Source organism: Rhinatrema bivittatum, chromosome 2, assembly GCF_901001135.1.
Source record: "Rhinatrema bivittatum chromosome 2, aRhiBiv1.1, whole genome shotgun sequence".
In the NCBI taxonomy this organism is placed as follows: domain Eukaryota; kingdom Metazoa; phylum Chordata; class Amphibia; order Gymnophiona; family Rhinatrematidae; genus Rhinatrema; species Rhinatrema bivittatum.
Genome location: NC_042616.1, coordinates 32927829 through 32946240, shown reverse-complemented (window position 1 = coordinate 32946240; position 18412 = coordinate 32927829). Strand labels below are relative to the sequence as shown.

The window sequence follows — 18412 nt, the reverse complement described above, 5'->3', positions numbered from 1 at the left end:
CAGTAAGAGTTCTGTCGGACAATGCGACCACAGTGGCGTACATAAATCGGCAAGGAGGCACAATAAGTCGCGCGGTGGCGACAGAGGCGGCGCTGTTAATGTCCTGGGTGGAACGGCACATAACGCGCCTCGCGGCCACCCACATTGCCGGCATGGACAACGTTCAGGCGGATTACCTCAGCCGGCAACACCTAGATCCAGGAGAATGGGAGCTCTCGTCGGAGGCGATGGTGCTCATCACTCGGCGTTGGGGGACTCTGCGATTGGATCTCATGGCGACCCGCCAAAATGCAAAGGCGGTACGTTTCTTCAGTCGCAGGAGAGAGCACGCGTCGGAAGGGGTGGACGCGCTGGTCCTTCCGTGGCCTCGTCACATTCTTCTTTATGTGTTTCCTCCGTGGCCTCTAGTGGGGAAAGTGCTAAGACGCATAGAGTCCCATTACGGTCAGGTGATTCTCGTGGCTCCGGAATGGCCGCGTCGCCCGTGGTTCGCGGATCTTGTCAACCTGGCAGTAGACGGTCCACTACGTCTCGCTCATCTTCCCAATCTTCTTCGTCAGGGTCCAGTATTTTTCAATCTGGCGGATCATTTTTGTCTGACGGCTTGGCTTATGAGAGGAAGCAGTTGAGGAAGAGAGGTTATTCGGACGCGGTGGTGTCTACTCTTCTTCGGGCGCGTCGGTCTTCCACTACGCTTGCCTATGCGAGGGTATGGAAGGTTTTCCACGATTGGTGTGACACGGCGGGTTCCTCGGCCAGACGTTCGTCCGTGGTGGATATCCTTATGTTCTTACAGGATGGCCTGAAGAAGGGTTTGGCGTATAATTCGCTTCGAGTTCAGGTGGCGGCCTTGGGCTGCTTGAGGGGTAAGGTCGAAGGCTCTTCCCTCGCGAGTCATCCAGATGTGGCTCATTTTTTGGGAGGGGTTAGAAACTTGTGTCCTCCCGTCAGGCTTCCCTGTCCGTCTTGGAATTTGAACTTGGTACTCCGGGGCTTGTGTGCGGCTCCGTTTGAACCTATCAAGGCGGCTTCCTTGAAGGATCTAACCCTCAAGGCGGTTTTTCTTGTGGCCATTTCCTCGGCTTGTCGGGTGTCGGAGCTTCAGGCTCTCTCTTGCAGGGAACCGTTTTTGCGCATTTCGGCGTCCGGAGTTTCTCTACGAACTGTTCCTTCCTTCTCGCCTAAGGTGGTCTCCGCATTTCACGTCAACCAAACGGTGGAATTGCCTTCCTTTTCGGAAGAGGACCTCCAGTCTTCTCAAGGTAGGGACTTGAGGCGTCTCGACGTCCGTCGGATTCTTTTGCACTATTTGGAGGTTACCAATGATTTTAGAAGGTTGGATCACCTATTCGTGTTGTGGAATGGACCCAGGAAGGGTCTTCAGGCTTCCAAGGCTACGATTGCACGCTGGTTAAAGGGTGCTATTGCGTCCACGTATGTTGGATGCGGTAAGCCTGTTCCCGCTGGACTTAAGGCTCATTCTCTGCGTTCTCAGGCGACTTCGTGGGCAGAGAATCACTTTGTCTCTTGCCAAGAGATATGCAGGGCGGCCACGTGGAAATCCTGGCATACTTTTTCCAGGCATTATCGACTGGATGTCCGTGGTCCTCCTGCAGAGTCCTTTGGGAGCAGTGTGATTCGAGCGGGACTCTCAGGTCCCACCCCAGTTAAGGCGGCTCGGGTACATCCCAGCTGTCTGGACTGATCCTGGTACGTACTGGGAAAGGAAAATTAGGTTCTTACCTTTGCTAATTTTCGTTCCCGTAGTACCATGGATCAGTCCAGACGCCCGCCCACAGTGTTTTCTGGAGTCCGCTCGTATTCTATGTTTTTTCTATTGCAGTTTGTCTTGCGACAGATGCCACAGTTTTCATAGTTCCGTTGGTCATTTTATCGTGTTTTTACTGTACACTCTTGGGGGTAGATTTTAAAAGAAGCGCGATCAGCCTACTTTTGCTTGCGCATCAGACTCAAGCAAAAGTACGCTGGATTTTAGTAGATACGCGCGGAGCCGCGCGTATCCACTAAAATCCTGGATCGGCGCGCGCAAGGCTATCGATTTTGTATAGCCTGCGCGCGCCGAGCCGCGCTGCCTCCCCCCGTTCCCTCCAAGGCCGCTCCGAAATCGGAGCGGCCTCGGAGGGAACTTTCCTTTGCCCTCCCCTCACCTTACCCTCCCTTCCCCTACCTAACCCACCCACCCGGCCCTGTCTACACCCCCCCCCTTACCTTTGTCGGGGGATTTACGCCTCCCGGAGGGAGACGTAAATCCCCGCGCGCCAGCGGGCCTGCTGCGCGCCGGGCCGCGACCTGGGGGCGGGTACGGAGGGCGCGGCCACGCCCCCGGCCCGTAGCCACGCCCCCGTACCCGCCCCCAAAATGCTGCCGACACGCCCCCGGAACGCCGCGACGACCGGGCCCGCCCCCCGACACGCCCCCCCCCGAGAACCCCGGGACTTACGCGAGTCCCGGGGCTCTGCGCGCGCCGGGAGGCCTATGTAAAATAGGCTTCCCGGCGCGCAGGGCCCTGCTCGCGTAAATCCGCCCGGTTTTGGGCGGATTTACGCGAGCAGGGCTCTGAAAATCCGCCCCTTGGTGTCCTACTTGTTGTTTCTGGTTTTACCTGTTCTCAAGGATGTTTCTACTTGATCTGGTCACTACTTTAAAAAAATAAAATAAAATTTGGGGGGGCAGTGTGTATGGTGTTTAATTCGTTACTTCGGCTTTGATATCACATATACTGAAGGATCGCAGGTGGCACACCAGTATATCTAGGGGGTGCTTTCAGTTTTCTCTCTGATTCCATCTGCTGGAGGGGAGGCATAACCCAGCTGTCTGGACTGATCCATGGTACTACGGGAACGAAAATTAGCAAAGGTAAGAACCTAATTTTCCTTTTTCCACATTTCCTCTTGCCGTTGAAGCATAGAGCAATATTGGAGTCGCATTAACTGTGTGTATGTTTATTGAATAAAGATATTAATCTCCAGGTAGTAGCCGTCATTCCCGCAAGCAAGCCATCCCTTGCCTCTTCTCTTCATTCACATCCTCTAGACTTTATGGATCCACAGTGTTTATCCCACGCCCCTTTGAAATCCTTCACAGTTTTGGTCTTCACCACTTCCTCCAGAAGGGCATTCCAGGCATCCACCACCCTCTCCGTGAAGAAATACTTCCTGACATTGGTTCTGAGTCTTCTTCCCTGGAGTTTTAAATCGTGACCCCTGGTTCTGCTGATTTTTTTGCAACGGAAAAGGTTTGTCATTGTCTTTGGATCATTAAAACCTTTCATAGATTATCTTTGATTTAAGAAAAAAACTGTGGAGCACAATACAATGTCTCGAGGCCTAGAGTCTGTTCTAGGGCCAAGGGCCCTATGGGCTCTTTTTCTAACTTGATGGGTTCTTGTGTATTGCCCTCAGTGGTAGAACTGTGCTCCTGGCTAGATTGTAGGATAAATTGGCATATCAAGCCAGCCACTTCTATGGCATTACTGAACTCTGGAGTCTCTGGCACTCCCCGAATCCTTATGTTGCACCTCCTGGAGCGGTTTTCCAGATCCTCCAACTCTTCTTGTATAGACATAAGCTCACCATAAGCTCACCATCCATTGAATCCTGCTGCATAGCCACTTTATTTAAAGCAGACCCATTCGCATTCACTTGCACCTCCAGCTCATCCACTCTATGGCCCAAGTTAGCTATATCATCACGGCCAGGAGTTCCTGCTTGTGTGTTTTCAAATCTGCCCGGAACTCTATGAACCAGCCTCAGATGTCGTTTTTAAGTTGTGCAGAAGTCTCTGCCCATTCTGGGCTTCCCCCAGTGACAGGATCGGGTCCCTGCTGAGACATCTCGTTATCAGCTTCTGAGGCCCGCACGGGCCCAACCTCGTGATCGCTCCCGATATCAGGCGGCAGTTTGCTGAAGTGAAATTGTTTTAAATCAACTGTTTTTCGTTTAGCTGCCATACCTCTGCGTGCTCGGATTGTGGATCCGGGAATGGAGCATTTCCCTTATGCGGCCATTTTCCTTGCCGGCGAAAGAGTGCCCCCTTTATTTAAACTTTTTTAACAAAAAAAAAAAAAAAAAAAAGAGACAGACAGTAGAGGAATCCAAGTCAAAACAGCAGTACAGAGGTCACTGCTGCAATACGGAAGAGTGAAGGCTAGTTATACAATGCATATTGTTATAAGAGGAACATGGAGTAGGAGAATAAAACAGCTACAGTTAGATGACTGTGTTGTTTATAGTATTTCAGGTAAGGTCCCCAAATACTCATATTTTGAAAGAGTGTTTAATTGATCATGCTGTAGACGTTCAATGCCAGCTAGGTCTTTAGAATGGACCCAATAGTCCAGAGATGGGCTGGTTTTCCAGAACTTGGTTATGGTAAAGTGTGCAGCTAGTAAAAGCTATTTGGCTAGCTGCTTGTACTTTAGTGGCACTGATGAACCAGCCCATCAACCCAGAAGCCCTAGACTGGGCCCATAAAAAACAGGAGTAGCCCAATATATCCGCCAGGACCTGAGTAACCCTTGACCAGAAATACTGCACATTCTGGCAATCCCACCAAATGTGTCGAAAGGTGCCTACTTTCCCACAAGCTCTCCAGCAAATATTACTAGCTCCAGTATGAATTGTGGAGAAAATATGGGGCATTTGATATGTTCAATATAGTAATCAAAACATCAGAGCAACCCATTTAACACAAATGGAGACCCGGTGTGCAGATGTCCATAGACCTTTCCAATCTCTAGGAGTCAAAGTCAAGCCAAGGTCTGCATTCTAAGCATCTATGAATTTGGAGTTAGTGAAGTTACCAAATTTACTACACAGGAGGCCGTTGTAAATAAGAGCAATACCCCATCACTTCGCTTTAGGGTCACTTGAGAACAGCTTCATCCCATTCAAAAGTCGAAGAGGTCGGTCTAGAGCAGAGCTTTCCAAACTTTTCATGTTGGTGACACACTTTTTAGACAAACATAATTTCGGGACACAGTAATTCAGTCTACTAGCAAACCGGAGGTTAAAGGTTAAACGAACGAAATGTATTTCGACAATTTATGTATGTTTCCTTAAATATATACATAATAAAATGTTTCACGACACAACCTATCTTGTGAAAACCTTTCATTTATATTAAAAATATATAATATTCCAAGATTAATGTTATTGTTCTAATTTATGAATAACAATAATAAAACAAAGTTATTGTGTTATTCAATTTACCTCTTTAATGAGATATATGAGCTTGATGGAATGAACACAGATTTTGAATATTTGGTGTTAATAAGAAAGCCCAAAGGGTCTTCTGCATAATTTTAAAAAGCTGGCCAGTTTCACACTATATAATTATTTGATAGCCTCATTCAACTAATTCTATTTGGCTATGAGAGTGAAGTCTGGAATTTATAGGAAGGGACAGAATGTCAATACAAATCCTGCATCTTCAGTTCTCTAACTCTGTGCATCCACTGAAATTTCCCCAAACAAAGGAGCTTGGATGTTTCCCTTACAGCTCATCATAGTAAAAGATATTTTCAAATGCTGGTGTCACCTCACAGTAACAGCAGCACAAACACCTTCCTCTGCCAGGCACATTGTGAACTAAAATAAAACCTCGCAAAAAAGACACTCAAAATCTATACTGCAATCCCATTGTAACATAACAGTAATAACACCAAGGACTCAAACAACAATACCCCTACCTGTGAAAACACAAAGGTAAATATTACACTGGGTCCTAGAATACCAATACACCACCTACTGAGGAAACAAAACAAACCCGATTGCTATAGATCCCTATGCTAGCAGAATCTCTCATCATGGTCACACACACACAAAGCAGAGACAGACCCTCACCAAATACAGAATACAAAATAAAGGAGCACAAATTAAACAAAAACTGAAATGGAAACCCCAAGCAACCAGACTCTGTGTATTAACAATGGAAAAACAGAACCACCATTCCTCATAAAACAAATAAAATCAAAAAACATAAAGCATCAGTTATAATAGTAAAACCATACTAATAAAAGAATATTTTAAAACTACTGATAAATAGAATTTCTATTAATTAAAATCATATACATTTTTTACAATTTCCCAAACACCAATAAAATATTTCAAAACAGCACATATATCAAATAACACCCAATAATTAAAACTAATAAGGATTTTAAAAAGCCCCTGCTGTCCATACGTGGGAGCTCTTGATTTCCAGTCACCCTGATATTGTCCAGGATTAGGAGATTATCCTCTCTCACACATACACTGTCACATACATACACATTCATGCTCTTACACCCACCATAACCTCTCGCTCTCACAGACACTGACACACTCTCAGGCTCTAAGACACTCTCTCCCCCTCCACACACAAACTCTTACTCCCCTGGATTTTCTCATACTAGGTATCCCTAAATTATCGACACCTCACCGATTCCTACTATCAGGACTCCACAACTGCTCAATCAATTTTTGAATCCATAAGTTCACTATATTATTCTTATTGTATCTATATGGTAGATTTGACAGGTCTTCTCTACTACGTTAAATAGTTAAATTGTATATACATATTATATTATATTTATTATTACTATGTTAAATTGACATCCGGTTTATTGTTCCTTATGTTCTACAGTACTATGTAAAGCCCCCATCCGCTGTTGGGCAGTTCATCGTTTTATGTAAACCGGAGTGATTTGTAATTCCCACAAGAACTTCGGTATATAAAAATTAAAAATAAATAAATAAATAAATAAATAAATACACACTCGCTCTGGCTCCCTCACATACACACACACCCAGGTAAGTTCCCAATCATTCTCACACAAACACACACACCCAGGCAAGTTCCCAATCATTCTCACACACTGAAACTGACCCCCAGGCAGGCTCCCATTCATTTTCACACCACTCCCTCACCATCCCCCAGGCATGCACACATTCATTCTCACACACACACATACACCACACACAGGCTGGCATCTATTCTCACACATACAAACCCCAGGAAGACACCCATACATTCTCATACACAGACACACCCTCAGTCAGGCACCCATGCATTCACACACAGACTCCCAGGCAGACTCCCATTCATACACATGCACACACTAAAGGCAGACCCCCCTCTCTTTCTTTTGCCAGCAACCTCAGAGCCTCTCTCATTCCTCTGCTGCCACTGTCACTGCTGCCACATGGCTATTTGGGAGGCACTGATTGCTGCTATTGGCACTGAAGCCCATTCTGCTACCTCCTCTGTGCAGGCCCCGTGGGCTTCCACTTCCTCCATGTTGATCTCATACATTGTGAGATCCGCATGGAGAAAGTGCTACTCTTGCACATTACCAAAGATTACATGTGCCAATCAGTAAAAAGTAATTTATTTGTTTTTTTTTACCTTTGCTGTCTGATCTTAGTTTTCTAATCGGTTGGTCACAGGCTTTTTTTGTTGCACCTCCCCTTTCTTATTTTTTTGCCAATTCCTTTCATATTGTCTTTTTTTTCTATTTCTTTTCTCTCCATCTATCTTCTTCCCTCATACATTCAGTCAGGTTCTCATTCTCACATGCTTTCTCTCTCTCTCACACACACACACAGGCTCTCACATGCTCTCTCTCATACAATCATTCATACAGTCTCTCTCTTGCACATGCTGTCTGACTCTCACACACCCAGGCTCTCTCACTCCCACATGCTGTCTTGCTCAAGCACAGGCTCTCACTGTCACATGCTGTCTCTCATACAATCATTCATACAGTCTCTCTCTTGCACATGCTGTCTGACTCTCACACACCCAGGCTCTCTCTCACTCCCACATGCTGTCTTGCTCAAGCACAGGCTCTCACTGTCACATGCTCTCTCTCATACAATCATTCATACAGTCTCTCTCTTGCACATGCTGTCTGACTCTCACACACCCAGGCTCTCTCACTCCCACATGCTGTCTTGCTCAAGCACAGGCTCTCACTGTCACATGCTGTCTCTCACACACACACACACACACACACAGGCTCTCACATGCTGTCTCTGCAAACATTCAGGTCCTCACTCCCACACCCAATCTCTCAACTCACCTCATACACGCACACAACTCATCGGGCCCTCAGCTTCTCTCTTACCTCTGGGCCTCCTCTTCACGGGTTGCTGCAGGATGGGCTCTGCAGCAGCCCTGATCTTCTCCGGCCGATCGCGGTGGAGACCCTGCTACCGGGCCTCCTCCTCTTCTCGCCCGCTGCAACAACGCTGCTCCTCTTCTGCATGTGGCTGATGCTCCACCTCCTTCCTGCCCGTACGGCTCCGGCAACATTTTTCTTCCAGGGCCGCGCGGGCAGAAAGGAGGCGGAGCACCTGCTCTTCCTGCTTTCTGCCCGCGCGGCTCCAGCAACATTTTCCTTCCGGGGCCGCGTGGGCAGGAAGGAGGAGGAGCACCTGCGTGACATTTTTGTTCGGGCCGTGGTGATGTAAGCTCCACCACGGCCCTGCCGATCTTCCTGCTGTGCATCTCCGGCACACAGCACAGCAATATTTTACTACTCAGCCGCCAGTGGGATGAGGTCCACCGGCGGCCGCATTGGCTCCCACTTGCTGGTGTGTCACGTGCACCGGGCTTGTGCAACACACCGGCACACTGCAGGCGACACACTAAAGTGTCGCGACACACACTTTGGAAAGCTCTGGTCTAGAGGAACTCTTCCCCGAATAGCCTGACATAGCCGTGTATAGGGCCAGATTTTCAAAACCCTGGGCCATTTGCTGCTATGGGGGAGGATCGCATGCCCGCTGGGTGCTGGCACGCACAATCTGCACCTGCCCGGAAGCATGCGCAGAAAGTAGGACAAAGGTGCAGGGGGCCCTAGAATAGGGATAGGGGGTGGGTTGGTTAGGGGAAGGGGAAGGGAGGTTAGGGTACGGTTTGGGAATGGGTGAAGGTCGCGGGCGTGAAGCTTTTAAAATTTACCCCATAGTGAACTTACGAACCCTGGACAATATCAAAATCTTCAACTAAGGTAGAGAAGTAAGCTACCCCCTCCCCTTCTTCCTCACTCCAGAGGTGAACCAGGGAAATCAGGCCATGTGCTCACCAGTCTTTGAAAGCCAGAGAAAAAGTACAACTAGATAAAATAGAATTACTATAAAGAGGACAAAATGGGAGAGATCTCCTCCCCCTCCAATTTGATAAAACACAGTACCTGATGCCAGATACGTAGCGTATGCACTACTATGGGACGAGTCCGACACACTGTGTGCAATAACTGAGATCCATGCGGCAGAAAAGGGAGCATTGAGAGTCTGGAAACCCCTGCTTGTTCCTGCTTGAGAGCTACCCAAGGCATTTCTGAGCCGCAGAGCCAAGCTTGCAAACAAACTAACCGTGCCGCCCAGTAATAAAGACGGAGGTTAGGCAGTGCCATACCACCCTGATTTTTTGCCAGCCATAACTGGCTAAGCCGAATGCAAGCGGGTTTAAGATTCCAAATAAAGCGACCTAACCAGCCATGGAGCTCTGCAAGAACCCGATGAGGGATGTCACAAGAAACGTGTAAAAACGGTATAGCAAACTGGGAAGGATGTTCATTTTGAGCAAATTGACTCTACCCATCCAAGAGATTGGCAGTTCACCCCAACGTTGCAGGCGGCCTTTAATATCACCGCTAAGATCTTTGTAATTCGCCTCAAATAGTTTCCTGAAGTCACGAGGAAAAAAAGATGCCAAGATATTGGAAACTGTCTTGTACAACACAAAATTTAGCAACGCAGTGGGGGATTGGCATAAATTTGTCAATAATGTATATTTCCGATTTATCAATGTTTATTTTATAACCGGAAATGCCACTGTACTCCGCTAGAAGACGCAGAAAATGCGGCCCGGATACCGAGGGTTTGGATGTGTAAAGCAAGTTGTCGTTGGCGTATAAGGATACCAATGAATACCAATGTTTGTTGTAAAGCAGCAGCCAGGGGCTCAATGGCCTGAAGGAATTTGCACTGTCACTAGGAAAGGCTAGGGATTTTTTTATTCTTACAATAAATGAAGTGTACTCTTTTTTTTTTTTCTAGTACTCAGACACACACACAAATACCAGTACTAGTGTTGTGTGGAGAGTGGACAGTGACACAGAGATCTCCTGGCTGCTACGCAGACTGACTTCCACAGATAGCACACCTTATGGAAAAAGAGTCACATACACATTGGGGCGGATTTTCAGAGCCCTGCTCGCCTAAATCCGCCCAAATCCGGGCGGATTTAGGCGAGCAGGGCCCTGCGCGCCGGTAGGCCTATTTTACATAGGCCTACCGGCGCGCGCAGAGCCCCGGGACTCGCGTAAGTCCCGGGGTTCTCGGAGGGGGGCGTGTCGGGGGGCGGGCCCGAACCGCGCGGCGTTTTCGGGGCGTGTCGGGAGCGTTCCGGAGACGGGCCCGGGGGCGTGGCTACGGCCCGGGGCGGTCCGGGGGCGTGGCCGCGCCCTCCGGACCCGCCCCCAGGTCGCGTCCCGGCGCGCAGGAGGCCCGCAGGAGGCCCGCTGGCGCGCGGGGATTTACGCCTCCCAGAGGGAGGCGTAAATCCCCCGACAAAGGTAAGGGGGGGGTTTAGACAGGGCCGGGTGGGTGGGTTAGGTAGGGGAAGGGAGGGGAAGGTGAGGGGAGGGCAAAAGGAAGTTCCCTCCGAGGCCGCTCCGATTTCGGAGCGGCCTTGGAGGGAACGGGGGTAGGCTGCGCGGCTCGGCGCGCGCCGGCTATACAAAATCTATAGCCTTGCGCGCGCCGATCCAGGTTTTTAGCAGATACGCGCGGCTCCGCGCGTATCTACTAAAATCCAGCGTACTTTTGTTTGCGCCTGGAGCGCCAACAAAAGTAGGCCTATTCGCGGAGTATGAAAATCTACCCCATTGTTATTAATGTACACCGACTTCTTTTTCCAACCAAAGAAGGTCAGAGAACAAACAGGCCGATTCAGTAAAGTCTGCGGGAGAAAAAGTGATTCAGTATTTAAATTAGGCCCGGCGGTAAAAACAGGCAAAAGGAGGCGCAAGGGACACTAGCGCGTCCCTTGCGCCTCCTTTTTGACAGGAGCGGCAGCTGTCAGCGGGTTTGACAGCTGACGCTCAATTTTGTCGGCGTCTGTTCTCGAGCCCACTGACAGCCACAGGCTCGGAAACCGGACGCCGGCAAAATTGAGCGTCCGGTTTTCGACCCGACAGCCGCGGGCCAAATTCAAATTTTTTTTTTTTTTTAACTTTCGGGACCTCCGACTTAATATCACCATGATATTAAGTCAGAGGGTGCACAGAAAAGCAGTTTTTACTGCTTTTCTGTGCACTTTCCCGGTGCCCGAAGAAATTAGCGCCTACCTTTGGATAGGCGCTAATTTCTGAAAGCAAAATGTGCGGCTTAGCTGCACATTTTGTTTTCTGAATCACGCGGGAATAACTAATAGGGCCATCAAGGGCGCTATTAGGTTCGGCGGATTGGACGCGCGTTTTCCGCCCCTTACTGAATAAGGGACAGGATGTGAGTGAGCGTCCCTCCTTACACTTTTATTCCCCAGGGCTGCAATGATGGGGCAGGAGGTGAGTGAGCGTCCCTCCTTACACTTTTATTCCCCAGGGCTGCAATGATGGGGCAGGAGGTGAGTGAGCGTCCCTCCTTACACTTTTATTGTCCAGGGCTGCAATGATGGGGCAGGACGTGAGTGAGCGTCCCTCCTTACACTTTTATTGTCCAGGGCTGCAATGATGGGGCAGGAGGTGAGTGAGCGTCCCTCCTTACACTTTTATTACCCAGGGCTGCAATGATGGGGCAGGACGCGAGTGAGCGTCCCTCCTTACACTTTTATTCCCCAGGGCTGCAATGATGGGGCAGGAGGTGAGTGAACGTCCCTCCTTACACTTTTATTGTCCAGGGCTGCAATGATGGGGCAGGACGTGAGTGAACGTCCCTCCTTACACTTTTATTGTCCAGGGCTGCAATGATGGGGCAGGACGTGAGTGAGCGTCCCTCCTTACACTTTTATTGTCCAGGGCTGCAATGATGGGGCAGGAGGTGAGTGAGCGTCCCTCCTTACACTTTTATTACCCAGGGCTGGAATGATGGGGCAGGACGTGAGTGAGCGTCCCTCCTTACACTTTTATTACCCAGGGCTGCAATGATGGGGCAGGACGTGAGTGAGCGTCCCTCCTTACACTTTTATTACCCAGGGCTGCAATGATGGGGCAGGACGTGAGTGAGCGTCCCTCCTTACACTTTTATTCCCCAGGGCTGCAATGATGGGGCAGGAGGTGAGTGAGCGTCCTTCCTTACACTTTTATTGTCCAGGGCTGCAATGATGGGGCAGGAGGTGAGTGAGCGTCCCTCCTTACACTTTTATTGTCCAGGGCTGCAATGATGGGGCAGGAGGTGAGTGAGCGTCCCTCCTTACACTTTTATTGTCCAGGGCTGCAATGATGGGGCAGGAGGTGAGTGAGCGTCCCTCCTTACACTTTTATTGTCCAGGGCTGCAATGATGGGGCAGGAGGTGAGTGAGCGTCCCTCCTTACACTTTTATTACCCAGGGCTGCAATGATGGGGCAGGACGTGAGTGAGCGTCCCTCCTTACACTTTTATTCCCCAGGGCTGCAATGATGGGGCAGGACGTGAGTGAGCGTCCCTCCTTACACTTTTATTCCCCAGGGCTGCAATGATGGGGCAGGACGTGAGTGAGCGTCCCTCCTTACACTTTTATTCCCCAGGGCTGCAATGATGGGGCAGGAGGTGAGTGAGCGTCCCTCCTTACACTTTTATTCCCCAGGGCTGCAATGATGGGGCAGGAGGTGAGTGAGCGTCCCTCCTTACACTTTTATTCCCCAGGGCTGCAATGATGGGGCAGGAGGTGAGTGAGCGTCCCTCCTTACACTTTTATTCCCCAGGGCTGCAATGATGGGGCAGGAGGTGAGTGAGCGTCCCTCCTTACACTTTTATTCCCCAGGGCTGCAATGATGGGGCAGGAGGTGAGTGAGCGTCCCTCCTTACACTTTTATTCCCCAGGGCTGCAATGATGGGGCAGGAGGTGAGTGAGCGTCCCTCCTTACACTTTTATTCCCCAGGGCTGCAATGATGGGGCAGGAGGTGAGTGAGCGTCCCTCCTTACACTTTTATTCCCCAGGGCTGCAATGATGGGGCAGGACGTGAGTGAGCGTCCCTCCTTACACTTTTATTCCCCAGGGCTGCAATGATGGGGCAGGAGGTGAGTGAGCGTCCCTCCTTACACTTTTATTCCCCAGGGCTGCAATGATGGGGCAGGAGGTGAGTGAGCGTCCCTCCTTACACTTTTATTCCCCAGGGCTGCAATGATGGGGCAGGAGGTGAGTGAGCGTCCCTCCTTACACTTTTATTCCCCAGGGCTGCAATGATGGGGCAGGAGGTGAGTGAGCGTCCCTCCTTACACTTTTATTCCCCAGGGCTGCAATGATGGGGCAGGACGTGAGTGAGCGTCCCTCCTTACACTTTTATTCCCCAGGGCTGCAATGATGGGGCAGGAGGTGAGTGAGCGTCCCTCCTTACACTTTTATTCCCCAGGGCTGCAATGATGGGACAGGAGGTGAGTGAGCGTCCCTCCTTACACTTTTATTCCCCAGGGCTGCAATGATGGGACAGGAGGTGAGTGAGCGTCCCTCCTTACACTTTTATTGTCCAGGGCTGCAATGATGGGGCAGGAGGTGAGTGAGCGTCCCTCCTTACACTTTTATTACCCAGGGCTGCAATGATGGGGCAGGAGGTGAGTGAGCGTCCCTCCTTACACTTTTATTCCCCAGGGCTGCAATGATGGGGCAGGAGGTGAGTGAGCGTCCCTCCTTACACTTTTATTCCCCAGGGCTGCAATGATGGGGCAGGACGTGAGTGAGCGTCCCTCCTTACACTTTTATTCCCCAGGGCTGCAATGATGGGGCAGGAGGTGAGTGAGCGTCCCTCCTTACACTTTTATTCCCCAGGGCTGCAATGATGGGGCAGGAGGTGAGTGAGCGTCCCTCCTTACACTTTTATTCCCCAGGGCTGCAATGATGGGGCAGGAGGTGAGTGAGCGTCCCTCCTTACACTTTTATTCCCCAGGGCTGCAATGATGGGGCAGGACGTGAGTGAGCGTCCCTCCTTACACTTTTATTCCCCAGGGCTGCAATGATGGGGCAGGACGTGAGTGAGCGTCCCTCCTTACACTTTTATTCCCCAGGGCTGCAATGATGGGGCAGGAGGTGAGTGAGCGTCCCTCCTTACACTTTTATTGTCCAGGGCTGCAATGATGGGGCAGGAGGTGAGTGAGCGTCCCTCCTTACACTTTTATTCCCCAGGGCTGCAATGATGGGGCAGGAGGTGAGTGAGCGTCCGTCCTTACACTTTTATTCCCCAGGGCTGCAATGATGGGGCAGGAGGTGAGTGAGCGTCCCTCCTTACACTTTTATTCCCCAGGGCTGCAATGATGGGGCCATGGTAGTTCCCAGCCCCAGCACCATGTTGGGGCTTCACCAGTTTTTTTCTCATCCTTGGGTGTTCCTTTCAGTTTGGTAAAAGAACCGAAATTAAATAAATGTTAAATGGAACGCCAAAAATGAAAAAAAATGTTTTGGGCTGCTCACCCCTAATGTGTGCATGTGAGTATGCCGTGGTGTGCACATTTCTATGTGTACAACTCTACCTCTGATGTAACAAAAACATATATGCACACAAAGATGTGAGGAGATTGGCGGATCTCTATGCAAATTTTATATTAAATCAAGGCATTAGCTATTACCCCCAGTGCTGAGAGGTGAGTAGACTTAACTCGGGTTTTCCTAACGCTGGAAATGTAACTGCTGGTCGGAGTTTGAGAGACTGCCCTTAGCCTATAGGACTGAACCTTGAGTTCAAGGTGTGGGATTTTTGTGCTAAAATACAATTTCTGCAAGAAGTGTGTTCTCTGTGCATAACACAATGTTTGTAAAGGATGTGCACATTAAATCATGTTTTATGTGTAGGGAATATTTATTTATTTATTTATTTAATTTTATATACCGGCAGCCGTTTGCACATCGTGCCGGTTTACAGATAACTTAAAACAAGGATATATATAGGCAAAGCCTTTACAAGGAACATTGTGTAACCTAGAAAATAGTAACAGATCAATAACTAAATAAATAGGGGAGGGAGGGGAGGGGGTGGTCGAGACAAAGGGGGGGGCAGGGGGGGTGAAGACGGAAACGTGAGGAGAAAATATGTACAGGGAAACAATGAACAAGCGGTATGTACATAGGTTGTGTGCAATATTTGAAAATGCGCAAGGGCAACAGTGCAAGGGGGTAAGAAGATATGTACGGTGCTAATAAGAGATAAATTATTGTGTGCATGATAAGTGGGGGGTTTGTGGTTGTCTTGAGGGGATGGGTGTAGGTGTTAGTACTAGTACTAGATGGAGGTTGGGTTAAGGTGTTTATAGGTGGTGAAGGTGATTGGGGGTATGCTTGGAGGAAGAGCCAGGTTTTGAGTTTCTTTTTGAAGGTGGGTGTGGAGGTTTCGGTGCGAAGGTCAAGTGGCATGGAGTTCCACAGGGAAGGGCCTGCGAGGGAAAGGGCCCTATTGGTGGTGGAGATGAGTCTTGTGGATTTTATAGATGGGGGGATAAGAGTTCCACGAATATACTTTGTGTACCACTCATGTTCCAATGCATGCTAAGTTTATACTTTAATTGCACATTTTTTGGGTTAGCACATATTTCTCTTTTTTAGCTCTCAGAGCATTAGCTTACCATTAGCTCAATGCATCAGTAGTTAAAACACGTCTTTTTACCTCCGGCTGTAAGCTTGTACCTGAGGCAGCAGAGGGAGAAGTGGCTTGCACAGGGATTCTCAGCGAGAGAAGCTTCCCCGATTCTGTAATCCTGAGGCTGCCTCTCCGCTCTACTGCCCTCTTCCCTACTGCCCACCCTCCCTTACTTCACTTGCTGGAATGTGCTGCTTGCACATTCCATTAATTTGTATTACAATATTTTCCATTCACATTAATTTGTATTACAATATTTTCCATTCTATACAAGTCGGAGCATCCTCTGACAATCATTGCAAGGGGGCACTGACCAGCAACAATGGGGGTGTGGGAAGAATGTGTGCTTGAAGGATTGCAGCTGTATGTGTCCTGGAGGGATATATTCTGCCAGATGTTCTAACATCTGCAGTCATTTGTATTCTGCATGTATGTCGCTTGAAATAAAATAAAAAACCAAAAAACACACAATCCCTGACCTATCCACAGTTAGAAACAACTTCTGATTTCCATCTCCAAAACCTAAGGATGTCAGCTCACCATTCCCCAGCATTGCTGTACATTTAACAATCAGTCATTAAGTGCACTACAAATGGGCCAGAATGCCTCAGCCTGTGTGCTGCAGGGTGCATGGGGTGACATGATCACATGACTGTAACCACTGCATCAGCTTCCAATTCTCTGGCATAATCACATTTAAGATCTTAGTCTTGATTCATAGAGCACTTCATGATAAAGATCCATACTGCATATAATCTCTACTTCAATGATCTGTGTTCTGCCACAATCTCTGGGTAAGCGCTTACCTCGTTTTTTAAGACAAACTTTTGTGTAAGAAGAGAGAGAATGTTCTGCGTTGCCGGCCCAGCTTCCTGGAATACGGATCCTGAAGATTAAAGTGAGAACTATTTATTAAATCGTTCCAGACAAAGAGCATTACCTATTTGCACAAGCTTTTCAGCAAATTGAAATTGCACTGAACTATTCTGATCAAGATTCAGTCTGAACTGTATCAAGACTTTGATCACAGCCGATGTGCTGAGGTATTTATTATCCATTATATGTATGTTAAAGTTTGTAACTTGTCTAGAATGCCTGACAGTGGGAAATGTCTTTTAAATAAATAAATGCATTACATCACAGAGACAAGCTTTCATAGCCAAATAAATGGATGGTAAATACTGACAAAATGCATAAAGAAAAAAAGAGAAATGAAGGAGAAAAGTAAAATAAAAATCCTAAATTTAAATAAAAGTAAATATAATCAATCAAACTCTCTCTCGTCTGTCCTGCCTGCAATCTCCTCTGAGGAATCCAATCTCAAAAACCCTCTCCCCCTTTTTCCAAGTCACCAACACCAACCAATTGTACAATCAATGAATTAATCACTAAACTTCCCCAGGCATTAAAGAGCTCTCAGAAATGCTCCAGAAACCACTCACCTGCTGACTAGGACAGACTCCCAAGGACTGAGCTGACTGCTGGTGGCTCCCTGCCCTGGCTTTTATAGATCCTGCCTGAGACCACTCCCTTCTACCTAGGACTCCCTCCCAGAGACAGCTGACTGCCCTTGCCAACTGTGCCCAGGCTTTTACAGCTTCTACCTGAAACCAGGCAGCCCATGGGCAGAGAGCGCCCCCTACTGGGCTCCTTCAGCAATGCCAAACAGAATCCAGAAACCTCGAAATAACAGCACAAATCAGGGATTTGCACTCCTGTAACACAAAATAGGAAATGGCAATGTCCATGAAATAAAAACAAACTACATTTCAATTTGTTTCTCTTTCATTTTATTTTGAATATTCACTGCCAACATTAAAAAAAAACCATACTGCAATCAGAGAGGCCCACTTGGAGTAGGTGAAACGGAAGACGCTCGCCTCCAGAAAGGAAGTCAAAATGCAGCACACAAATTTGCCCTCCACATCAGGTTAGGCTTCCCTTCACTGGCAGGCTCAGCTCACCTCTCAATCTGTGATTCTTCCCTGCTCCATGGGCTTGGATCACATCCCTGCTCCGCCCTCCCTGAGCTCAGGCACTTTATTTTCTGGAACTGCTCCTGCCTCCCCGACCCCTGCAGCGCTTCTCCCAGCACTCACAGATTGCAGGCCAGAGCCAGTCCCAGGCCTGCAGAGTCCCCCTGAGACGCCCCACCGCCTGCATCTCCCCAGTCTCAGGGCCACAGCTGCATGCGGTGCATCCCACCCTTAGCTTGGAAACCCCAGAGATCGCTGCTATCTCCTGTGGGATATAAGAGGGGAATGTTTCATTTATATTTGTAGTCACAGGAAAAGAGACAATCAGAAAAATCTTAAACATAAGACACTAGTTTAAATAAGAGGTGTCAGCAAGCCTGCGGGGATTCAGAAAGTGAAAAAAAAAAAAATCCCCCAGTCATTCAACTCAAAAGAGAGTCAGAATGTGTCTGTGTGAGCAAAACCAGCAAGTATTCCTGTATCAGTGTCCTAAGGTTATTCCAAAAAGAACTTCAATAATCCAAAAAGATGCAAACTTTATAAACATACGATAGATATGCATGTAACTTTACTGCGGCTCCCGATGAGCAAGTACGTAGATCTTGAGTTTTAGGGCTTATAGGTCAGGGTGAAGGGACTGGGACAACTGGGCAGTGTCCAAGA

General features: G+C 48.5%; 1 protein-coding gene across 1 annotated transcript in view; it reads right to left on the bottom strand.

The window, feature by feature from the left end:
- LOC115083775 overlaps positions 1-16821 on the bottom strand; it is a 30725-nt gene extending 13904 nt beyond the window's left edge. The window contains exon 1 of the mRNA XM_029587794.1: positions 16580-16821. The gene's annotated coding sequence lies outside the window, so the exon portion shown is untranslated. The remainder of the gene's footprint in view (positions 1-16579) is intronic.
- Between the last annotated feature and the right edge of the window lie 1591 nt (positions 16822-18412).